Source organism: Carcharhinus amblyrhynchos, chromosome 1, assembly GCF_965287045.1.
Source record: "Carcharhinus amblyrhynchos chromosome 1, sCarAmb.v2.hapA, whole genome shotgun sequence".
NCBI lineage: Eukaryota > Metazoa > Chordata > Chondrichthyes > Carcharhiniformes > Carcharhinidae > Carcharhinus > Carcharhinus amblyrhynchos.
The window spans coordinates 7,329,171-7,356,033 of NC_137324.1; positions in this window are offsets into that span (position 1 = coordinate 7,329,171).

Sequence of the window (26,863 nt, forward strand, 5' to 3'; positions counted from 1 at the left end):
CAGTAACTACTGGAGTGCCACAGGGATCTGTGCTGGGACCCCAGCTATTCACAATATAAATGATTTGGATGCAGGAACAAAATGTAACGCCTCAAAATTTGCAGATGATATCAAGTTGGTGGGAGGGTGAACTGTGACGAGAATGTAGAGATCCTTCAGAATGATCTGGACAGATTGGGTGAGTGGGTCAACCAATGGCAGATGCAGCATAATTTGGATAAATGTGAGGTTATTCACTTTGGAAGTTAAAAACAAGAAGGTAGATTACTACCTGAATGGCTGTAAATTAGGAGAGGGGAGTGTGCAGTGGGACCTCTGGATGGCTTTGTAATCCAGTCACTGAAGGTAAGCGTGCAGGTACAGCAGGCGGTAAAGAAGGTAAATGGTATGTCGGCCTTCATTGCGAGAGGTTTCGAGTACAGGAGCAGGGATGTGTTGTTGTAATTATACAGGGGCCTTGGTGAGGCCGCACCTGGAGTATTGTGTGCAGTTTTGGTCTCCTTTCCTGAGGAAGGATGTTTTTGCTCTGGAGGGAGTGCAGTGAAGATTTACTAGGCTGATTCCAGAGATGGCGGGACTGTCTGAGGAAGAGATTAATTGGATTAGGATTGTATTCGCTGGAATCCTGATGAACAAGGGGAGATCTCAGACCGATTTATAAAATTCTGACAGGACTAGCAAGGTAGATGGAGGGAGGGTGTTCCTGTTGGAGGGGGGGTGGGGGGGGGGGGGGGTGTCCAGAACCAGGGGTCACGGTTCAAGGATTCAGAGTGGACCATTTAGGAGAGAGGTGAGGAGATATTTTTTCACCCAGTGAGTGGTGAGTCTGTGGAATTCATTACCACAGGAAGCAGCTGATGCCAAAACAAAGAACAAAGAACAACCCAGCACGGGAAACAGGCCCTTCGGCCCAACGAGCCCGCGCCGCCGCATCGCCCTACACCTATTCTACCCTGCGTGTCTACGAATGGGACCCTACTCAGTCAGATTCAGGGAAGAAATAGTGTCAATTTGGTAGAAACCGATTAGCCTAAGAGCACATCTTTGGGGTGTGGGAGGAAACCGGAGCGCCCGGAGGAAACCCACGCAACCACAGGGAGAATGCGCAAACTCCCACAGACACAGGCCCAAATCCATGTATCTGCACAGCCAGCAGTGCTAGTCACTGAGCTGTTGCGGCGCCCGTCTACCGGTCCAGGATCAAGCACACACACCGACATGAAGTACTAGGCCACTCCTGGACTTCCAAGAGCAGCCCACGCACGACCCGCCGTGTGCATGCCCCTCGCTTGACACGAGGTGGACCTCCACCTGTGGAATAAAGACAAAAAATATTAATCATACAGCCTGCCCTTCCGGTGTCTCCCGAGGTTTAACCCTATTTAATAGCCCCTACCATATCCCTCCATTCTCGTTTCACTCATGTGCCTATCTAACTGCATCTTAAACGAGTCCAACGTTCCTGCCTCCACCACCCTACTCGGTAGCGCATTCCAGACCCCCACAACTCTCTGCGTAAAGAACCTTCTTCTTACCTCCAAATTATACCTCCCCCCCTTCACCCTTAAGTGATGACCTCTCGTGTTCGTACCCAGTCTAGGGAGCAGTCTCTCACTATTAACTCTATCTATTCCCTTCAGTATCTTATATACCTCTATCATGTCCCCTCTCAATCTCCGTCTTTCCAAGGAGAATAGCCCCAGTCTCTTCAGTCTCTCCTCGTAACCCAGTCCCCCCATGCCAGGCAACATCCTGGTAAACCTCCTCTGCACCCTCTCCAGAGACTCCACGTCCTTCCGGTAGTAAGGTGACCAGAACTGGACGCAGTACTCCAAATGCGGTCTAACCAATGTTCTGTATAACTGAAGCATTAGACGGCAGCTTTTATACTCTAAGCCCCTTCCTATAAAGGCTAACATCCCATAAGCCTTCCTAACAACGTTCTCCACTTGTGACGCAACCTTCATGGATTTGTGAACCTGCACTCCCAGGTCCCTCTGTACATTGAATGTATTCAAGAGGCTGCTGGATATAGCACCTGGGGTGAATGGAATCAAAGACTATGGGGAGAAAGCAGGATTAGGCATTGAGTTGTACGATTAGCCATGATCATAATGAATGGCGGAGCAGGCTTGAAGGGCCAAATGGCCTCCTCCTGCTCCTATCTTCTTTGTTTCTATGTTTCTATGGACCCAGGTTCAATTCCCTGCTTGGATCGCTGCCTGTGTGGAGTCTGCACATTCTCCCCGTGTCTGTGTGGGTTTCCTCCGGGCGCCCTGGTTTCCTCCCACAGTGCTGGTTAGGTGCATTGACCATGCTAAATTCTCCCTCCGTGTACCCGCACAGGTACCAGAGTGTGGCGACGAGGGGATTTTCACAGTAACTTCATTGCAGTGTTAATATAAGCCTACTCGTGACACTGATAAATAAACTTTAACTTTAAAATAATTCTCAGAGCCTCCAGTCTTTCCTTCCTGGCTTGTTTCAACAGCCAGGGATCCAGTCCATCTGATCCTGGTGACTCACCCACCTTCAGTGACGTCACCCCCTCCAGTGCTTCCTCACTCACTCTGTTTATTAAGTCTAATATTTCACACTCCTAGAATGCCTGAATCACCCCTCTCCTTGTGAATGATAAAGACAAAATGCTTATTGAAAACCCTGCCCACATTTTTTTTATACTTGTTCATGAGATGTGGGTGTCACTGTCTGGGCCAGTGTTTATTCTCCATCCTTGAGGGCATTTAACATTCAGCCACATTGCTGCGGTTCGTAACTCACTTGTAGAACATAGAACATTACAGCGCAGTACAGGCCCTTCAGCCCTCGATGTTGCGCCGACCAGTGGAACCAATCTAATGACCCTCTAACCTAAACTATTCCAACGTTATCCATATGCCTATCCACTGACCATTTGATCACCCTTAAAGTTGGCGAGTCCACAACTGCTGCAGGCAGGGCATTCCACGCCCTTACTACCCACTGAGTAAAGAACCTACCTCTGACATCTGTCCTATAATTACCACCCCTTAATTTAAAGCTATGTCCCCTCTTAGCTGTGATGTGGGTATGCCGGCGTTGGACTGGCGTAAACACAGTAAAAAGTCTGACAACACCAGGTTTTAGTCCAACCTATTTATTTGATAATATTCTCACTAGCTTTCGAGGGGACAGCCTCTTCGTCAGGTGAATGGAGAGTTCTCCATTCACTCTCCATTCACTCTCCATTCACCTGACGAAGAGGCTGTCCCCTCGAAAGCTAGTGAGAATATTATCAAATAAATAGGTTGGATTAAAACCTGGTGTTGTCAGACTTTTTACCCTCTTAGCTGGCCAGACCAGGTAAGGATTACAGATTTCCTTCCCTAAAGCGACTCAGGGATTTTCACAGTAACTTCAATGCAGTGTTCATAGATCATAGATTCTTACAGTGCAGAAGGAGGCCACTCAGCCCCTCGAGTCTGCACTGACTACAATCCCACCCACACCCTATCCCCATAATCCCATATATTTACCCTGGCTAATCCCCCTGACACCAAGGGGCCAGACACGGGGAGAATGTGCAAACTCCACACAGACAGTGACCCAAGCTGGGAATCAAACCCGGGTGACTGGCACTGTGAGGCAGCAGTGCCAACCACTGTGCCACCGTGCCGTCCTTTACCAAATCAATGTGTACTTGTGGCATAAATAAATAAACTTTTAAGAAGGAACTTTAAGGATGGGGGAGAGAGAGAGAGAGAGAGAGAGGGGGGCAGAGAGATTTAGGCAGCTGAAGGCATGCACAGCAGTCAAAGTACATAGAACATAGAGCACTACGGCACAAACAGGCCCTTCAGCCCTCAAGTTGCGCCAATCATATCCCATACCTACCAGGCCTATCTATAACCCTCAATCCCATTAAATCCCATGTACTCATCCAGAAGTCTCTTAAAAGACCCCAGCGAGTTTGCCTCCACCACCACCAACGGCAGCCGATTCCACTCACTCACCAGCCTCTGAGTGAAAAACTTACCCCTGACATCTCCTCTGTACCTGCTCCCCAGCACCTTAAATCTGTGTCCTCTCGTAGCGACCATTTCAGCCCTGGGAAATAGCCTCCGAGAATCCACCCTATCTACACCTCTCAACATTTTATAAACCTCTATCAGGTCGCCTCTCAACCTTCGTCTCTCCAGGGAGAAGAGTCCCAGCTCCCTCAACCTATCCTCATAAGGCACGCCTCCCAACCCAGGCAACATCCTTGTAAATCTCCTTGAGTAATCGAGGAAGAACAGGGGGCCACAGTTGGAGGACTGGAAAGTTCTTGGTGAGTTGTCAGGCTGGAGGAGTTTTCAGAGGAGGTTTTGGCTATGGTTGGATTTTGTAAATAAGGATGGGAACGGTATATATTTGCTGAACAGGGTTCACTGAGGTAGATTTTGCTGGTATTTGCTGACACGGAGTATTGCATTCAATTCTGGTTGCCGCATTACAGGAAGGATCTGGAGGCTTTGGAGAAGGTGCAGAAGAGGTTTACCAGGATGCTGCCTGGATTAGAGGGAATGAGCTATAAGGAGAGGCTGGATAAACTAGGGTTGTTCTCTCTGGAGCGGCAAAAGCTGAGGGGAGACCTGACAGAAGTCTCTAAAATTATGAAAGGCCTAGAATAGGGTTTGACAGAATCTTTTCCCCAGATTTGGAATGTCTAATACTAGGGGGCATGCACTTAAAGTCAGAGAGGGAAAGTTCAAAGGAGATGTGAGGGGCAAGTTTTTTTACACATGAACTTTCATTTCATAGAACCCCTAAAGATGCAGAAGGAGGCCAATCGGCCCATCGATCTTGCATCGACAACAATCCCACCAGGGCCCTCTCCCCGCAACCCTATGTACCTACCTTTCTAATCCCCCAACACTAGGGGGCAATAACGGCCGATCCACCTAACCGGCATATCTTTGGACTGTGGGAGGAAACCGGAGCACCCGGAGGAAACCCACGCAGACACGGGGAGGACGTGCAAACTCCACACAGACAGTGACCCAAGCCGGGAGCAAGCGTGGGCCCCCGGCGCTGTGAGGCAGCAGTGCCAACCACGGTGCCACCATGTCTGGAACGAGCCGCAAAGGGGTGGTGGTGCAGGCAGATACAAGGGGGGTGTTTAAGGAGCTTTTAGATAGCCACGTGAATACGCGAAGAACAGAGGGATGTGGACCAAGGACAGGCAGCAGGGAAGGCGCCATGTTCGGCACAGCACTGTGGGCCGAAGGGCCTGTTCCTGTGCTGTACTGTTCCAATCTGTGCTGACAAGACCAGGAGAATGTTCTGTGACCTTGTGTCCATTCAAACCGCACAGATTTCACTTTGAATCCCAGCAAAGTGCAGCTGTTATCAGGCGGGAACCGCATTGTCAGCCTGAGCTGAGGCCCTGTCCGCCTGGCCTCTGCCAGGCACCAGTGCATGATGGGACACATTAGCTGCACAGAACCATAATCCCAAAATGGTTACCCTAGCAACAGTGGCCGTACGGCGGATTAAAACGTCTGATTTATTGAGCAGCACTGAGTTTGTGATTAGTCTAGGTTTTCGGATCCAAATCCAGATCTTGAAGAATGAGAAGTCTGTAATTATGACATATCGCTTCTGAAAGCCAACTCCGACTGATTCATGGAGTCCCTCTGTTTCCACGACCCCTGGTCCGAGGAGGAAGTGAAGAATTATTCTTGGAACTTGGCGTCACTATCCTTCAGCCTGAAGTGAATGTGAGGTAATATCCCGGTTCGGGAATAATCTGAGATTTATTTGCCCACCGTGTCCTCCCCCCCCCATTCCCGACTGCCGCTCCCCACCACCCCCCCACCCCCCCAAAATTACCTTGGAAGCCATAAAGCAGAGCTGATGTATCCCTCGGTGTCTACACGAATGGATTGCTTCCGTTGCTAATGTTTATAAATCGAGACTTTGTGGATTGACTTTACGCATTCAATTCGATTATCTTGGGAGAAAGTGAGACAGAGAGAGCAACATGATGCCATAAAGACCTTGTCGACTCCCAGAGAATTACCTCATTCAGGTTTCCGCGTGACCGCGGGCACTAATCCAATCTTTCCGACCCGTACAGCTTGTGCAAGGGCAGCGCGCAAAGCGGGATTTTCCAGGCCCATTGCCCCAGAACAGGAAAATGCCACCCAAAGGCAATGGACCTTTGCATGATCTGCACCCCGCACCCCCCCTCCAACCCTGCTGCCTGCTACAATTCCCGTGTCACCCCATGTCATTAACATCTCGTCTCGCATATCATAGAATCCCAATGGTGCGGAAGGAGGCCATTCAGTCCATCAAGTCTGCATCGACCACAATCCCATCCAGGCCCTATTCCCGTAACCCCACATATTTACCCTACTAAATCCCCCTGACGCTAAGCGTCAAATTAACACGGCCAATCTACCTAACCCGCACATCTCTGGGTTGTGGGAGGAAACGGAGCACTCGGAGGAAACCCACGCAGGCACGGGGAGAATGTGCAGACTCCATACAGACAGTGACCTGAGGCTGGAATTGAACCCTGGGTCCCTGGCGCTGTGAGGCAGCAAAGCTAAACATTGTTCCACCATGTCGCCCCGAAATAAGGCTCTTGACTGAAAAATCCTTAGTTGTATGAGGAACGGTTGAGGACTCTGGGTCTGTGCTCGTTGGAGTTTAGACGGACGAGGGGGGGATCTTATTGAAACTTACCAGATACTGCAAGGCCTGGATAGAGTGGACATGGAGAGGATGTTTCCATTAGTAGGAAAAACTAGAATCAAAGGGCATAACCTCAGGCTAAAGAACAATCCTTTAAAACAGAGGTGAGGAGGAATTTCTTCAGCCAGAGAGTGGTGAATCTCATAGAGTCAGAGAGGTTTATAGCATGGAAAGAGGCCCTTTGGCCCAATTGTCCATGCTGCCCTTTTTTTTAAACCCCTAAGCTAATCCCAATTGCCCACATTTGGCCCATATGTAATTGTGTAAATGCTTTTTAAAAGACAAAATTGAATCTGTAGAACAATTTACCACAGGAGGCTGTGGAGGCCAAACCATTCAGTGTCTTTAAGACAGGGATAGATAGGTTCTTGATGAATAAGGGGATCAGGGTTAGAATAAAGAACAAAGAAAATTACAGCACAAGCCTGCACCAACCATGCTGCCCGACTTAACTAAAACCCTCTATCCTTCCGGGAAATATATCCCTCTATTCAAACAAAAACAAACAACAAAGAACAAAGAACAACACAGCACGGGAAACAGGCCCTTCGGCCCAATGAACCCGCGCCGCCGTCCCACTTCCTATTCCCTTCCTATTCATGCATTTGTCAAGACTCCCCTTAAAACTCACTATGGTATCTACTTCCAGAACTTCCCCTGGCAACGAGTTCCAGGCACCCACTGCTCTCGGTGTGAAAACTCTGCCTTGTACATCACCTTTAAATCTTGCCTCTCGCACCTTAAACCTGTGCCCCCGAGTAATCGACTCTTCCAGCCTGGGAAAAAGCTTCTGACTATCCACTCTGTCCATGTCTCTCATAATCTTGTAGACTTCTATCAGGTCCTCCCTCAACCTCTGTCGTTCCAGTGAGAACAAACCAAGTTTCTCCAACCTCTCCTCATAGCTAATGCCCTCCATACCAGGCAACATCCTGGGAAATCTTTTCTGTACCCTCTCCAAAGCCTCCACATCCTTCTGGTAGTGTGGCAACCAGAATTGAACACTATATTCCAAATGCAGCCTAACTAAGGTTCCATAAAGCTGCAACGTGACTTGCCAATTTTTAAACTCAATGCCCCGGCCAATGAAGGCAAACATGCTGTATGGTTTCTTGACTACCTTCTCCACCTGCATTGCCACTTTCAGTGACCTGTGTACCTGTACACCCAGATCCCTTTGCTTATCAATACTCTTAAGGGTTCTGCCATTTACTGTATATTTCCTATCTGTATTAGACCTTCCAAAATGTATTATTTCATATTTGTCCGGATTAAACTCCATCTGCCATCTCTCCACCCAAGTCTCCAACTGATCTACATCCTGCTGCATCCTCTGATGATCCTCATCTCTAGGAGGAGGTTACAGAGATAGGGAGGGTTATGGGGCTGGAGGAGGTTACAGAGATAGGGAGGGTTATGGGGCTGGAGGAGGTTACAGAGATAGGGAGGGTTATGGGGCTGGAGGAGGTTACAGAGATAGGGAGGGTTATGGGGCTGGAGGAGGTTACAGAGATAGGGAGGGTTATGGGGCTGGAGGAGGTTACAGAGATAGGGAGGGTTATGGGGCTGGAGGAGGTTACAGAGATAGGGAGGGTTATGGGGCTGGAGGAGGTTACAGAGATAGGGAGGGTTATGGGGCTGGAGGAGGTTACAGGGATAGGGAGGGTTATGGGGTTGGAGGAGGTTACAGGGATGGGCAGGGATGTTGGACTGGAGGAAGATTTTTGTTTAAGTCCAAACTGTCTGTTCGATGACAGCTGCTCCGGACTGGTAAACACATTCCTGTCCCCTTGATTCATCCACTACCAAATCAGTAAGTAACCCCAAAGCGGATGAGTTGTATAGTCAGTCACTTTCTTTCTGGCCCTTCTTCCCATTCTCTGAGAATACTATCCCATTCTGGCTGCAGTCCCGAGTTTCCGAAGCAACGTCCCTTTGGCTCCATTCCAGTCTTGCAAAGCTTCAGACGTGTCTTTCCCAAGGCAAATCTCAACTCTCATTAGCCCTTCTCCCAGGGACCACAAGGATAACTATACAACCCCTACAGGGCAGAAGGCCATTTGCCCATCGAGTCTGCACTGACTCTCTGACAGAGCATCTTATCCAGCCCTAAGACCCAGGGTGACCTGTAGAGGATGTTGGTGAGGCCTCACTTGGAATACTGTGTACAGTTTTGGTCCCTTTACCTAAGAAAGGATATATTAACATTGAAAGCAATCCAAAGATTCTCCAGGCTAATCCTGGGATGAGGCTAAATAGTCTGGGTTTGTGTTCCTTGGAGTTTGGAAGAGTGAGGGATGACCTTATTCAAAAATATAAGATCCTGAGGGAGATTGACAGAGTAGATAGTGAGACATTGCCACTAGTGGGGGAGTCTCATACAAGGGGACAAAGTTACAAGATAAAGGTCATTTTAAACAGGGGTGCGGAGAAATTTCGCCTCACAGAGGGTGGTGAACGTCTGGAATTTTCTGCCTCAAGGAGTGGTGGAAGCTGGATCATTAGGTGTATTTAAAGTGAAGGTAGATAAATATTGAATAGAGGGATGTGGGGAAATGGCACAGGAAAGGTATTGAGACCGGCATGGATCACCCATGACCACATTGAACACTGGGGCCCGATGGCCAATCCCTAATTCCATTTCTTGGGTGAGGAAATAAATTTTCACTCAGAGAGTTGTGGCGATGGGGAACTCACTGCCAGTAAGGATTGTAGAAGCAGAAACCCACAGCTCATTTTAAAGGAACCTCAATCTGGTAACCTGCAGGGCGACAGACTAAACACTGGGAAGTGGGATGAGGCTGGGTGGTTCATTCATCGGCAGACACAGACACGATGGGCCGAACAGCTTCTTCTGATTTTGATTTGATTTGAAACATATAGTGAGAGGTATTGTTTCTTGAGTGCTGTACAGACAAGACATACCGTTCATAGAGAAGGAAAGGAGAGAGTGCAGAATGTAGTGTTACAGCCATAGCTAGGGTGTAGAGAAAGAGCAACTTAATGCAAGGTAGGTCCATTCAAAAGTCTGACAGCAGCAGGGAAGAAGCTGTCCTTGAGTCGGTTGGTACGTGACCTCAGACTGTTGTATATTTTTCCTGAAGGAAGAAAGGGGAAGAGAGAATGTTCAGGGTACATGGGGGACTCTTAATTATGCTGGCTGCCTTACCAAGGCAGCAGGAAGTGTAGACAGAGTCAACGGATGGGAGGCTGGTTTGCATGACGGATTGGGCTACCTTCACGACCTTGTGTAGTTCCTTGCGGTCTTGGGCAGAGCAGGGGCCATACTAAGGTGCGATACAACCAGAAAGAATGTTTCCTATGGTGTCTCTATAAACGTTGGTGAGCGTCATAGCTGACATACCAAATTTCCTTAGTTTTCTGAGAAAGTAGTGGCGTTGGTGGGCTTGCTTAACTATATTGTCAGCATGAAGGGACCACAACAGGTGATCTGGACACCTAAAAATTTGAAGCTCTCGACCCTTTCTGCTTCATCCCCGTTGATGCAGACAGGAGCATGTTCTCCTTTACACTTCCTGAAGCCGATGACAATCTCCTTCGTTTTGTTGACACTGAGGGAGAGATTATTGTTGCCGTGCCAGTTCACCAGATTCTCGACCTCATTCCAGTCTCTTCATTGTTTGAGATCCGCCCACTACGCTGTGGGTTTATGTGCAGCATTCTTTTTTTTTGATTCTAGTTAGGCTGGTTTTGTGCTACATTTCAGCCGTGAAATTCAATAAAAAACCAAGGTCTGGAATCTAAGCAGCAGGGGCCCTTCGAACGTGTTCTGCCATTCATTATGATCCTGGATGATCATCGAACTCAATCCCCCCTTCCTCCCACATTCCTTGATCCCTTTAGCCCCAAGAAATATACCTAATTTCTTCTTGAAATCAACATAAACATAAGAAACATAAGAAATAGGAGCAGGAGTAGGCCATCTAGCCCTTCGAGCCTGCCCCACCATTCAATAAGATCATGGCTGATCTGAAGTGGATCAGTTCCACTTTCCCGCCCTCTCCCCATAACCCTTAATTCCCTTGTCTATCAAAAATCTGTTCCCTTGTCTATCAGGAATCTGATCTGTAAACATTTTGGCCTCAACTACTCCCCTTGATAGTGAATTCCACACACTCACCATCCTCTGGGTGAAGAAATTTCTCCTCACCTCAGCCTACCTCACTCTTTATCCGCAAACTATGACCCCTAGTTCTGGACTTCCCCACCATTGGGAACATTCTTTCTGAATCTACCCTGTCTAACAGGGAATTCTACCTTGTTAGAATATTATGTTTCTATGCGGTCCCTTCTCACTCTTCTGAACTCCAGTAAATAATAAGAACATAAGAAATAGGAGCAGGAGTCGGCCATCTAGCCCTTCGAGCCTGCCCCACCATTCAATAAGATCATGGCTGATCTGAAGTGGCTCAGTTCCACTTTCCCGCCCTCTCCCCATAACCCTTAATTCCCTTGCCTACCAAAAACCCATCAACCCGCATCTTAAATATATTTAGCAAGGCAGCCTCCACCACTTCAACGGGCAGAGAATTCCAGAGATTCACCACCCTTTGAGGGAAGAAGTTCCTCCTCAACTCTGTTCTAAACTGCGCCCCCCCTTATCATGAGGCTGTGCCCTCTAGTCCTGCTGTCCTTTCTAAGCGGGAAGAATCTCTCCACCTCTACCCTATCCATCCCCTTCGTCATCTTATACGTCTCAATAAGATCCTCCCTCATCCTTCTAAACTCCAACGAGTACAAACCCAGTCTATTCAGCCTCTCCTCATAGCTCAACCCCCTCATCTCCGGTATCAGCCTAGTGAACCTCCTCTGCACTCCCTCCAAGGCCAAAATATCCTTGCGTAAGTGCGGCGACCAAAACTGCACACAGTACACCAGCTGCGGCCTCACCAGTGCCCTGTACAGTTGCAGCAAGACCCCCCTACTTTTATATTCAATCCCCCTCGCTATGAAGGCCAGCATCCCATTCGCCTTCCTGACCACCTGCTGCACCTGTAGGCTGGGTTTTTGCGACTCATGCACAAGGACCCCCAGGTCCCTCTGCACCGTCGCCTGCTGCAGTTTTTCGCCCTTTAAGTTGTAGTCCTTCTTACCATTATTCCTACCAAAGTGGATAACCTCACACTTGCCAACATTGTATTCCATCTGCCAGGTCCTCGCCCGTTCGCTCAGCCTATCCAGATCCCTCTGCAGACTTTCTACACCCTCCGCACAATTTGCTTTTCCACTTATCTTTGTGTCATCAGCAAATTTCGACACCATACACTCAGCTCCCTCCTCCAGATCATCTATATAAATGGTAAATAGCTGAGGCCCCAGCACCGACCCCTGGGGCACCCCACTAGTCACCAACCGCCAATCCGAATAGCACCCATTGACACCTACTCTCTGCCTCCTATTTGGCAGCCAATCCTCTATCCACGCTAACACCCTACCCCCAACTCCATGCCCCCTGACCTTCTGTAACAACCTTTTGTGCAGCACCTTATCAAACGCCTTCTGAAAATCGAGAAACACCACGTAATATCCTAACTGGTTTAGTCACCCCTCATGTGACAGACCTGCCTTCCCAGGAATCAGCCTGGTAAACCTTCACTGTACTCCCTCTATAGCAAGGACATCCTTCCTCAGATAAGTATACCTGAACTGCACACAATATTCCAGGGGGAATATTCCAGGGGGCCTGATTTTACCATTTTGATTCTAAGTGCCAAGTCTGGGTGTAATGCCGATCCGACTCAGAAATCCGCGTTCAGGCACCCCCATACGCTCTCCGCCATCTCCAATCCGATTCGCGCTGTGGGCGGGGCTTAGCGCTGCCGGAACGATCGGAGTCCTGAACCGCGCACGCGCAGTTAGATAAAAAATTGGGAAAAGCCCACCCGTGTCAGATCGCTCCTGCTCCCGGTGGGGAATGTGGGGAAAGAGGCCCCAGGAGCGAAAAGTGGAAGCGAGGGTGTCCCTCGGTGGGTGGGGGGTGGGCAGAGGGGGAGGCAGGTAAGATGTATCTCGGCCGGGGTGGGGGGGGGGGTAGTTGGGAGGGCAGATGGATCTCTTGGGGGGGAGATGGATTTCTGATGGGGGGGAGCAGGGGTGTCCGCTGTACAGGGCACTGAGTACTGTGCGCAGTTTTGGTCGCCGCACTTGCGCAAGGATATTTTGGCCTTGGAGGGAGTGCAGAGGAGGTTCACTAGGCTGATACCGGAGATGAGGGGGTTGGACTATGAAGAGAGACTAAATAGACTGGGTCTGTACTCGTTGGAGTTTAGAAGGATGAGGGGGGATCTTATAGAGACGTATAAGATAATGAAGGGGATGGATAGGGTAGAGGTGGAGAGATTCTTCCCGCTTAGAAAGGATAGCAGGACTAGAGGGCACAGCCTCAAGATAAGGGGGGGGGGGGTGCAGTTTAGAACGGAGTTGAGGAGGAACTTCTTCACTCAAAGGATGGTGAATCTCTGGAATTCTCTGCCCGTTGAAGTGGTGGAGGCTACCTCGCTAAATATATTTAAGTCACGGGTAGATAGATTTCTGATAGACAGGGGAATTAAGGGTTATGGGGAGAAAGCGGGAAAGTGGAACTGATCCACTTCAGATCAGCCATGATCTTATTGAATGGCGGGGCAGGCTCGAGGGGCTAGATGGCCTACTCCTGCTCCTATTTCTTATGTTCTTATGTTCTGCCACTCAGCGGGTAATCAGTAGGGGGGAGGGGGCAGGGGTGGCGATTTGTTTGGGTAGTGGGGGGAGGGGTTAGATAAGGGGGGGGGGCAGTGGTGTGTGTGTGTGTGGCTAATGGGGCAGAGGATAAGGGGGACAAACGCATCACTGCCTTATCCACCCCCCCACTACCCACACAGATCGCCACCCCTGGCCCCCTCACCCCCCCACTGATCGCCCGCAGAGTGGCAGCAGACCCCCCTCCGCCAGAGACCCTCCTGACCCACCTCCCTCCTCCCCCCCACCAGAGATCTATCTGACCTCACTCCCCTCCCCCCCCACCAGAGATCAATCTGACTTCACTCCCTTCTCCCTCCCCCACCAGACAGAGATCTGACCTCACTCCCCTCTCCCTCCCCACCAGACAGAGATCTGACCTCACTCCCCCCTCCCTCCCCACCAGACAGAGATCTGACCTCACTCCCCTCCTCCCTCCCCACCAGACAGAGATCTGACCTCACTCCCCTCCTCCCTCCCCACCAGACAGAGATCTGACCTCACTCCCCTCCTCCCTCCCCACCAGACAGAGATCTGACCTCACTCCCCTCCTCCCTCCCCACCAGACAGTGATCTGACCTCACTCCCCTCCTCCCTCCCCACCAGACAGAGATCTGACCTCACTCCCCTCCTCCCTCCCCACCAGACAGAGATCTGACCTCACTCCCCTCCTCCCTCCCCACCAGACAGAGATCTGACCTCACTCCCCTCCTCCCTCCCCACCAGACAGAGATCTGACCTCACTCCCCTCCTCCCTCCCCACCAGACAGAGATCTGACCTCACTCCCCTCCTCCCTCCCCACCAGACAGAGATCTGACCTCACTCCCCTCTCCCCCCCCACCAGACAGAGATCTGACCTCACTCCCCTCTCCCTCCCCCAGCCAGGGAATGATCTGACCCACCTCCCCCACCGCTGATCTGAGTCAGAGAGCCATTGGAACTAATGAACACTCTCTTCAGAGGCTGGAGCACCCGACTCGGACTTTTATTCAGCAGGCCCGTAACGGCGCGGTCCCAGATTGGTAAACGCGGCAGTAAAGGGGGAAATGCTGATAGATTTAGGCGGGCAGTTCATTAATTCAATTTAAATACATTCAAATTCATTTAAATCGTCGTTGCGCCCGATTTGGGCGTGGAACGGATCGGGGCCATTGGCGATCTGCTCGGATCCGGATACAGATCGCGGTTAAGGCCTCACCCTCAATCTTACCACAACTTTTGCGCCCGAAAATGGGCCAAATTGTTGGTCAAATCGGGCCCTTGGAGTCAAATTGCCGAATGATACGGCTTGTGAAGAACCTTGGAAAGCTTTCACTGCGTTAAAGGCGTCGTTTAAATGCGCGTTGTTGTTGCTGGTGCACAATGAAAAGCCCGGTAAAACAGGTTGTGGAGTTACTTTGTTCGAACAGCCAAGGGGTGAAGTCCCACACCACTGAGCTGCACTCTCAATGCCCACCGCTAAACGCTTACCATTCCTGCTTCCCTGCGACACAGAGTTGCCAGGTCATTCCAGACTTCATGCGGTTTGCAATTAATTCAAGGAAGGGGCACTTGAGAAACTTTCTAGGAAGTGAACGGAGCTCTCTGTGGAGCACTGGCATGAATTCCATTCGGATGATCATATCCTATGGGGGGGGGGGCCCGTTTCCGAAGAGTTCGACCACATTTGAAGCACTTCTTGTACAATCCGAGAGGCTGCATATATTTCAGGAAGGGAAGGAATTCTCTGAATAAACAGGGAACGTGGGGTTTCTGTTCCTCCGGTGTGTATGTTGGATGGGCCGGCGGAGCAGTGAAACCAGAGACACAGCAATCAGGACACGTTATGTGGAAACGACCCCAACCCGACAGCACAGGAGGCGGATGTGTTTGGGGAGAGAGCCATCGGGCTGTCTGTGACCTCACGTACCCTCAGCTCCGGGCACACACAGAAACACAGCAGCCGGAGTAGGCCATTTGGCCCTTCGAGCCTGCTCTGCTATTCATTTTGATCATCAAATTCAACATCCTGACTCCTCCCCCACCCCCCCCCCCCCCCCCCCACCTCATATCCCTTGACCCCTTCAGCCCCAAGAGCTACATCTAATTTCTTCTTGAGATCAGGCAGCGTATTAGCCTCAGCTACATTCCGTGGTAGCGAATTCCGCTCCTTCTGGGTGAAGAAATGTCTCCTCACCTCAGTTCGAAAAAGTGCGCGGGTTAGGCCACACTAAGTTGACCCTAGTGTCAGGGAGATTAGTAGGGTAAGTATGTGAAGTTACGGGAAGAGGGGCTGGGTGGGATGGTGGTCAGTGCAGACTCAATGGGCCGAATGGTCTCCTTCTGGAATATAGCAATTCTGTAATGGTTTATCCTCAAACTGTGACCCCTAGTTCTGGACTCCCCCACCACTGGGAACATTCTTTCTGCGTCTACCCTTTCTAACTCTGTTGGAATTTTATAAGTTTCAATGAGCTCCCCTCTCACTCTTGTAAACTCCAGTGAATATAATCCTAACCGACTTAATCTCTCCCCATATGATAGACCTGCCATCCCAGGAATCAGCCTGGTAAACCTTTGCTGTACTCCCTCTATAACAAGGACACCCTTCCTCAGATAAGGACACCAAAACTGTACACAATACTCCAGGTATGACCTCACCAATTTCCTATACAATTATAGCAAAACATCCCTATCCCGAAACTCAAATCCTCTCGCTATGAAGGCCAACATTCCAGTTGCCTTCTTTACTGCCTGCTGTACCTGCTTTCAGCTACTGACGCACAAGGACTTCAAGGTCCCATCGAGTATCCACTTCTCTCAATTTACACCCATTCAAGTAATAATCTGTCTTCCTACTATTGCTACCAAAGTGGATAACCTCACATTAATCCACATTATACTGCATCTGCCATGTACATGCCCACACACTCAGCCTGTCCAAATCACACTGAAACATCTCTGCATCCTCCCCACAGCTCACCCAGCTTTGTATCATCTGCAAACTTAGAGATAATACATTCAGTTCCCTCTTCCAAATCATCAATATATAATCTCAACAGTTGGGATCCGAGCACAGATCCCTGCGGAACCCCACTCGTCACTGACTGCCAATCAGAAAAAGACCCATTTATGCCCCCTCTTTGCTTCCTATTTGCTAACCAGCTTTCTATCCATCTCAAGACATTACCTGCAATCCCACGTGCTTTAAATTTTACATAGTAATCTGTTATGTGAGAGCTTGTCAGAAGCCTTCTGAAAGACTAAATAAACCACATCCACGAGTTCTCGGTCAACTCTACTGTTCCATCCACAAAGAATTCCATCCTGCTTCTACTCCACTTCTGAAGAAAGGTCAGGAATCTTTTTATTGGGAAGGTGCCCGATTCTCCTTCCTATTCATGGCATCACTGGCAAGGCTGCAATTAGTTCTACGTCCATTGTTGGCCTAGGCAGAGAGTGGTGAGCCATTTCTTCAAATACAGGCAGCATGTTTTAATTTTTATTCATTCGTTGAATGTGGGTATCGCTGATTAGGCAGCGAACAGAGAACAGGTAAGGGCCAATCAGGTTGTTGTAGGGACAGGAGTCACGCGCAGGCTCAGACTGGGTAAAGACAGTCGTACAATAGCAGGGGATTTTTTTTACAGTAACTTCATTGCAGTGTTAATGTGAGCCTACTTGTGACACTAATAAATAAACAAACTCAAAGAAAGAATGTTGGGTGGTACAGTGGTTGGCACTGCTACCTCAATGCAGCAGGCACCTGGGTTCGATTCCTGGCTTGGACTACTGTCTGTGTGGAGTCTGCATGTTCTTCCCATGTCTGTGTGAGTTTCCTCCAGGTGCTCCAGTTTCCTCTCACACGCCAAAGATGTGCAGATTAGTTGCGGAACTTGGTTATCAGTTTCTGCTCAGCGACTCTGCGCTGTCATATGTTGTGAAGGTCGCCTTGGAGAACATTTACCCAAAGATCAGAGGCTGAATGCCCGTGACCGCTGAAGTGTTGGCGACATGTCCCGAAGCATGATACACTGGGGAGACCATGCAGGCGCTGCAACAATGGATAAATGAACACCGCTCGACAATCACCAGGAAAGACTGTTCCCTTCCTGTTGGTGAAGGAATGAGGACGGCCTCAACCGGGATCTTGGGTTCATGTCACACTATCTGTAACCCCCACGACTTGCCTGAACTTGCAACATCTCACTTACTGTCCTGTCTGGAGACAATATACATCTCTTTAACCTATGCTTAATGCTACCTCCACTCACATTGTCTGCACCTTTAAGACTTGAATAGCAGATGAGCTATAAAGACTCGCATTCTAATCAGTATTCTGTAAACTGTCTGTGCCTTTATATGCCTTGTTTCAGACCAGAAGTCTCCACTGACGAAGGAACAGTGTTCCAAAAGCTTGTGAATTTACTATCAAAAAAACCTGTTGGACTTTAACCTGGTGTTGTGAGACTTCTTACTGTGTTTACCCCAGTCCAACGCCGGCGTCTCCACATCATGCCCATCAAACACTCCCAGGACAGGTACAGCAGAGTTAGATACAGAGTAAAGCTCCCTCTAAACTGTCCCCATCAAACACTCCCAGGACAGGTACAGCATGGGGTTAGATACAGAGTAAAGCTCCCTCTACACTGTCCCCATCAAACACTCCCAGGACAGGTACAGCACGGGGTTAGATACAGAGTAAAGCTCCCTCTACACTGTCCCCCATCAAACACTCCCAGGACAGGTATAGCACGGGGTTAGATACAGAGTAAAGCTTCCTCTATACTATCCCCATCAAACACTCCCAGGACAGGTACAGCATGGGGTTAGATGAGAGTAAAGTTGCCTCTACACTGTTCCCATCAAACACTCCCAGCACAGGTACAGCACAGGGTTAGATATAGAGTAAAGCTCCCTCTACACTGTCCCCCCATCAAACACTCCCAGGACAGGTACAGCACGGGGTTAGATACAGAGTAAAGCTCCCTCTACACTGTCCCCATGAAACACTCTCAGGACAGGTACAGCACGGGGTTACATACAGAGTAAAGCTCCCTCTACACTGTCCCTATCAAACACTCCCAGGACAGGTACAGCACAGGGTTACATGCAGAGTAAAGCTCCCTCTACACTGTCCCATCAAACACTCCCAGGACAGGTACAGCACGGGGTTAGATACAGAGTAAGGCTCCCTCTACACTGTACCCCATCAAACACTCCCAGGACAGGTACAGCACGGGGTTAGATACAGAGTAAAGCTCCCTCTACACTGTCCCTATCAAACACTCCCAGGACAGGAGGACAGGTACAGCACAGGGTTAGATACAGAGTAAAGCTCCCTCTGCACTGTCCACATCAAACACTCCCAGGACAGATACAGCACGGGATTAGATTATCTCTTTCCGAATGAGCTGTCTATCTATCTGATTTATTCTCAGCAGTTGTATCAACATTCATGGCCAACCTTTCCAATGGGATTAATTTGGAAAGATCTGTCCTTTAACAACCACCGACTGATCCAAGATCGTTCAATCAGGCGACAGATGAACCTCCATTTCTCGAGATGAAAGGGTAGGTTTACATCAAATCTGCAGGTTAGAGTCCCTACCTCAGAGTCAGGAAACCTGGGATTGCGTCCCATTGCAAAGATTGATGGCTAAGGAAGGTGCATCCATAACATAGCCAAACCAGTTTACTGCCACGCTGCAAAACCTCCCCAATACACGCCAGTGGAGACGGTAAGAGTGAGAGAGATTCCAGGTCACGATGTGATGGAAAGGATGTTGGATCCTGTCCGTCACCATCCATAGCTCCAGACTACAACTCACATGGAAAAAACGTGTGTGTTGCCATAGCAACTCAGATTCTTTGCGTGAACTGTTACAACCCACTATCTTCACCACCCCTAGTACTGGTCACCCCACAGGTGAAAACCCCTTCTATTGAGCTGCAGAATCCAAACTTTACCTGTCGATTAGGAAAAAGGTTTGTACTTGGGCGGCACAGTAGCACAGCTGCTTCACAGCTCCGGAGACCCAGGTTCGATTCCCAGCTTGGATCACTGTCTGTGTGGAGTTTGCACATTCTCTCCGTGTCTACATGGGTTTCCCCTGTGTGCTCCGGTTTCTTCCCAAAGTCCAAAGATGGGCGGCACGGTGGTTAGCACTGCTGTTTCACAGAGCCAGGGGCCTGGGTACGATTCCTGGCTTGGATCACTGTCTGTGTGGGAGTTTGCACATTCTCCTCGTGTCTGCGTGGGTTTCCTCCGGGTGCTCCGGTTTCCCCCCACAGTCCAAAGATGTGCGGGTTAGGTTGATTGGCCATGCTAAAAAAAATTGCCCCTTAGAGTCCTGAGATGCGTAGGTTGGAGGGATTAGCGGGTAAATATGTAGGGATATTGGGGGGGATTGTGGTCGGTGCAGACCCGATGGGCAGAATGGCCTCTTTCTGCACTGTAGGATTTCTATGATGTGTGGATAGGTGGATTGGCCATGCTGAATTGCCCCTTAGTCTCAGGGGGACTGCTAGGGTAAATGCATGGAGATAGGATGGGATTGTGGTTGACGGGGACTCAATGGGCCAAATGGCCTTCTTCTGCGCTGTAGGATTCTATTTCATTCAGTATCATTAATCATAGAACAGCCCAGGAAAGTAAAATAGCAGCAACTACTTTCACTGACAGCCACGATTATTGAACAGGATGGAGATAGAAAGCAGAGAAAATCGAACGCTTCCTATCAGATTGTACTTAAAGTTGACACGCAGTTAGATCAGCAACCTCTTCACATCTCTGCAAGCTCAAATGTCGTTGTTAAAAGGTTTAATGTCGGGAATTATCAGGCTCTGATCTTATTGACAAGTGAAACTTGCTCTCTTTGTCTTCGAGCTGATGAGGTCACCAACTGGCTCTGAGTCACTGCCCCTGAACCTTATCTGACCACTTAGCTCAGACAGCACGACAGCCCATGTGACGGGGGAGAAGTCACGTCTCAGTCTCCAACCCACAGCTAATTGGCAGATGGCGTGGGGCACTGCGTTGGCGACACGGGTCTCTGAACACTGTAGAATTTCACAAGGGACCGTCACTGCAAGTGAATCTGAATTGATATACGGGCTTACAAATTCATGCCTAACCCTACATTGAAGAATAAATCCTTGAAGGCAAGTACAAATACATTGCATCACACAACAAAAGGATGCCTCAGACCATAGAACCATAGAACGCTACAGCACGGAAACAGATCCTTTGGCCCCTCTTGTCTGTGCCGAACCATTTTTCTGCCTAGTCCCACTGACCTGCGCTTGAACCATATCCCTCCACACCCCTCTCATCCATGAACCCGTCCAAGTTTTTCTTAAATGTTAAAAGTGAGCCTGTATTTTCCACTTTATCCGGCAGCTCATTCCACACTCCCACCACTCTCTGTGCGAAGAATCCCCCCCCTTATATTCTCTTTAAACTTTTCCTCCTTCACCCTTAACCCAGGCCCTCTTAAAAGTCCATTGAGTATGTTTGAATTGTAATCAGTGTTGGTATGTCCGCAGCCAATTTGTGCATAGCAAGCTCCCACAACACAGACACACACACACATAAATACACCAATTAAGTTTGAAGTTTATTTATTACTCACAAGTAGGCTTACATTAACACTGCAATGAAGTTACTGTGAAAATCCCCTCGTCGCCACACTCTGGTACACTGAGAGAGAACTTAGCATGGCCAATGCACCTAAACAGAACATCTTTCGGACTGCGGAAGGAAATCGAAGCACTCGGAGGAAACACGCAGATGTGGGGAGAACTTCCAGACTCTGCACAGAGAGTGACTCAAGTGAGGAATCAAACCCGGGTCCCTGGTGCTGTGAAGCAGCAGTACTAACCATCGTGCCACCAAGCATTCACATACGCACACGCCTCTACTTTCACAGGAAGCTAAGGAAATTTGGCATGTCCACACCAACGCTCACCAACTTTTACAGATGCACTATACAAAGCATTTTTTCTGGTTGAATCACAGCTTGGTATGGGCTCCTGCTCTGCCCAAGACCGCAAGGAACTACAAAAAGAACAAAGAACAACACAGCACGGGAAACAGGCCCTTCGGCCCAACGAGCCCGCGCCGCCATCCCACTGTCTCAGTGTCCTATTCATGATTTTAGTCTACGCCTAATGTGCCAGGATCAGGGAGGTCCAATTTAGGGACAATTTAGTACCCAATCAATCAGCCTAAAAGCACATCTTTGGGGATGTGGGAGGAAACCGGAGCACCCGGAGGAAACCCACGCAACCACGGGGAGAACGTGCAAACTCCCACAGACACAGGCCCAAATCCATGTATCCGCACAGTAACAGAGATAGTCTCTGAGCTGTCATGTTGCCCTCGAGATGGTCCAGTTTAAGCACACTAACGACATGAAGCAATAGGCAACTCCCGAAGCAACGTCCAAGAGCAGCCCACTACAACCTGCCGCCTGCATGCCCCTTGCTGGACTTAAATGCCTGTGGAGACAAAAAATTCATTATTAAACAGGCAAAGACTGTAACATCCCTGAGGCAAAAACGTATTCCCAAGCCTACAATGTTTAGTAAGGCCTGCTATATCCCCCTATATGTAGCCCGCTCATGTGGCTGTCTAAGTGACTCTTAAACAACCCTAGCGTGCCTGCTTCCACCACCTTACTCGGCAGTGCATTCCACACCCCCACTACCCTTTGCGTGAAAAACTGCCCTCTAATATTTGTCTTATATTTGTTGTGAATGTAGCCCAATCCATTATTCAAACCAGCCTCTCATCCATTGACTCTGTCCTCACTTTCCGCTGCCTTGGAAAAGCAGCCAGTATAATTAAGGACCTCACACACCCTGGACATTCCCTCTACCACTTTCTTCCAACAGGAAAATAATACAAAAGTCTGAGGTCACCTACCAACCGACTCAAGATAGCTTCTTCCCTGCTGCTGTCAGACTTTTGAATGAGCCTACCTCACATTAAGTTGATTTTCTCTACACCCTAGCTATGACTGTAACACTACATTCTGCACTCTCTCCTTTCCTTCTCCATGTACAGTATACTTTATTGTATAGAGTGCAAGAAATAATACTTTTCACTGTATACTAATACATGTGACAATAATAAATCAAATCAAACACACATATAAGCGCACAAATACTTACGCACACACATGCTAACACACGCATACACAATGAAACACAGTCATACATGCATACCACATACTTTTATATACATATACAAACACACACACATATCGGCACATGCAAACTCACCCATACAAACACAAATGCACAAAACAGAAGTACTGACACACATACACAGCACAGATACACTTACATTGACACAGTGACGCACTCTCACACACACACACACACACACACACACACACACACACACACACACACACACACACACACACACACACACACACACACACACACACACACACACACACACACACACACACACACAAACAGATACACACAAGCATACAGGCACAGTTAAGTGCCTGAAACCCAGATTAGGAACAGCCCTGAGTGTTTGAATTTGTTTGGATAACCCTCAGACTGTGAAGGCACCCCTTTGTATATGGTCCTGGGACACCTTTGTAAGAGGTCAGGTGCCAATTTTGGAGAGGCTGGACGCCCTTTGGAGGAGTAAGACATAAACTCTTTGTAACAAGAGCTATCAAAACACTCTCAAGCTGTGAAATAACTGTCAAAGCTGTCAAAGACTTTCATTCTGCTGGGCTTTAAATTTAAAAAGGTGATGAGTTTCAATCAACAGCACTTGATATTTCACTCTGTCTGTCAACATAAATTTGAGGATTATCATTCTAGGATTTGTGCTGGATAACTGAATTTGCAACCTAATATTATCACAGCGGAGTGCCTGTTATGTGAGAAATTTGGTCGATAGTTGCAAGAGATTATAAGTTAAAACATTTGTTTTCTTAAAAGATTATTTGAAGTAATGCGTGGGTTTTCTCCAGGTGCTCCTGTTTCCTCCCACACCCCAAAAATGTGCTCTTAGGTTGATTGGTGTTAACAAATTGTCCCTAAATTAGTCACCCCTCAATCTGGTTATAATTCTCTAAATTTGCACACCTTTATTGTGGAGTCCAATAGGTGTAGACAAGGGTCATAGGTAGAAGAGGGCACTCACTGAATGGTAAAATGGCAGCGCGGGCTTGTGGGGCCGAAGGCCCTGTTTCCTGTGTTGTGTTGTTCTTTGCTCTTTGTAATTGCAGTGTTTTGAATGTTTTATTCAAAATGAGTATGTTGTTTAAGTAATGGCATCATCAACTGACACATAACTTTCTCTGAGGTCAGCACTCCTCCTGGGGTCTGCCCGTGTTGGTATAAAGGGGAGTTGGCATTCAGAGGATAAGGACAAAGGGCGATGGGTGGCGGAGGCATCATTTTGGCATGAAGTTCCATTAAATTGGTGTTGGAGCTATAAAGGGCCGGAGGGATGATAGCTTGGCTTAGGGGCATGAGGAGTGAAAGGAATGAGTTGAAGGACACAGGATACCAAATGAGGGAATAAGGACAAATGTGAGGTAATGCATTTTGGAAGGTAAAAGGTAAATTTTACAGTAAATGGTAGAACCCCCTCGGAATATTGACAGGCAGAGAGATTTGGGCGTACATGTCCATCGATCACTGAAAATGGCAACACAGGTGGATGAGGTAGTCAAAAAGGTATACGGCATGCTTGCCTTTATCAATCGGGGAACTGAGTATAAAAATAGATGAGTGATGCTGTGTATGTATCGAACTTAGGGCTTCATTTGGAATATTGTGTACAATTCTGGTCACCACACTACCAAAAGGATGCATATGCTCTGGAGAGGGTCTGGTTTGCCAGGGTGGAGGTCTAGAGGATTTTAGCTATGAAGAGAGGTTGGATAAACTTGGTTTGTTCTCACTGGAATGACAGAGGTTGAGGGGTGACCTGATGGAGGTCTACAAGATTATAAACGGCATGGACAGAGTGGATAGCAGAAGCTCTTTCCTAGGGTAGAAAAGTCAAGCCTAGGTTTAAGGTGCATGGGGAAACGTTTCGAGGAGATGTGCGAGGCAAGTTTTTTTACACAGAGGGTGGTGAATGTCTGGAACGCGCTGCCCGGGGAGGTGGTGGGAGCAGGTACGATCGCGGCATTTAAGGGGCAACTGGACCAATACATGAATAGGATGGGAATGGAAGGATATGGACTCTGTAAGTGCATATGGTTTTAGTTGAGGCAGGCACCATGATCAGAGCAGACTTGGAGGGCCAAAGGCATTCCACCAGGGGCAATTAGGGATGGGCAGTGCGTGCTGGCATAGCCAACAACGTTCACATCCTGGAAAATGAGTAAATAAAAACAGAAGTGCAGAAGTATTGGCCGGAACTCTACCACCTCGCTCGCCACGGAATTGGAACAGGCGAAGATCCGACAATCGCCATTGGCCTCAGGCAGAAATCGCCAGTCTCGCCCAAACAAGGCTGTAAAATGCAACCCAATCGCAACGAGAGATTGAATAGACTGGGCCTGTACTTGTTGGAGTTTAGAAGGCTGAGGGGGGATCTTATAGAGACTTACAAGACAATGAAGGGGCTGGTAGAGGTAAAGAGATTCTTCCCACTTAGAAAGGAAAACAGAACTAGAGGGCACAGTCTTAAAATAGGGCGGGGCGGTGCATTTTAGGATGGAGTTGAGGAGGAACTTCTTCACTCAAAGGGTGGAGAATCTCTGGAATTCTCTGCCCGTTGAAGTGGTGGAGGCTGCCTCGCTAAATATATTTAAGACACGGGTTGATAGGTTTATGATAGACAAGGGAATTAAGGGTTATGAGGAGAAAGCAGGAAAGTGGAACTGATCCACTTCAGATCAGCCATGATCTTATTGAATGGCGGGGCAGGCTCGAAGGGCTAGATGGCCTACTCCTGCTCCTATTTCTTATGTTCTTATTCTGTCAAGCTTTGAGACATCCCGTGGTGGTGAAAAGTGCTATAAAAATGCAAGTCTTTCTTTTCTGCCTCCGAATTCCCCTTTGAAAATTCCAGTTGAATATGCTCCCATCTCCCATTCCGTCAGTACATTCCAGATCACAATAACCTGCTGTGTAAAAACACAATTCCCCACATCTCCAGCTTTTTTTTTGGTTTCATTAACTGAAGTAAAATGAGTCAAAAAAATCTGGACTTGGATGCCAATCAATTGCAAATGGCAGAGCTCCCTCGCATTTACTCTGACCCCCTTCCATCGAGTGGGAAAAATATGTGGTCCAGTGTTTGCAGATCGTATGAGGTTGGGTTGATCAAGAGGGAGGGTGTTTGTCCACCCCCCTCCTCCACTGTCAGCCCTGAGCGAGGAAGTTCCTTGAATGTCTGCCAACTATGAGGTAGGGATTTTTTCTGCAAAGCTGTGTGCCTTGTCTAGCTGCCAAGCTAATGACCTTTGGATGAACTTGATGTGAACACCATTGGAGTCCAAGAAAGAAGGTTATGTATCTGGGGTGAGTTCCAGGCAAATTCCCCTTGAGTTGGAGATGAATGGGAGTGGGAGGTGGAGAGAGAGAGAGAAAAAAACTGAGGAAATAATGAACCAAGGTGCAAGTCACTCAGATTCTCAAGTACAAGAGAAGAACAAACACAAGAATGTAGAATTATCGGAGCTTCTGATTTTCTATCTTTCCTCTTGGTACCCAACCCTGTCATGGTGGGAAGATACCTTTGAATACATCTTTGTATGGGGACATCATTGTGAGACTTGGCTGACTAGTCCATAACTGTAGGTGCATCTGCGTGGGGCTGAGTGAGTTCCTGTCTATGGCTGCACATGTGTACGTGTGGGGCGGCACAGTGGCACAGTGGTTAGCACTGCTGTCTCACAGCACCAGGGGCTTGGGTTCGATTCCAGGCTTGGGTCAGTGTTTGTGCAGGGCCCACACATTCTCCCCGTGTCGGCGTGGGTTTCCTCTGGGTGCTCCAGTTTCCTCCCACAGTCCGAAAGACGCGCTGGTTAGGTGCATTGGCCGTGCTAAATTCTCCTTCAGTGTGCCCAACCAGACACCAGAGTGTGGAGACTAGGGGATTTTCACAGTAACTGTGTATGTGTGACTGTGTATGACTATGTGTGTTGTTATGTGTGAATGCGTATATCACTGCGTATGTGTGACACAGATGTGATGCGCCACCCATTTTAACACTGTGAGTGCCTCATTCCAATCCTTCTTCTACCTACGACTTTTGTCTACATCTCGTGGACTCCACAATAAAGGGGGTGGAAATTTAGGGAATTATATGTGTGCCAGATTAAGGGAGATCCAATTTAGGGACAATTTATTAAAACCAATCAGCCTAAAAGCACATTTTTGGGGTGTGGGAGGAAACTGGAGCACCCGGAGAAAACCCACGCA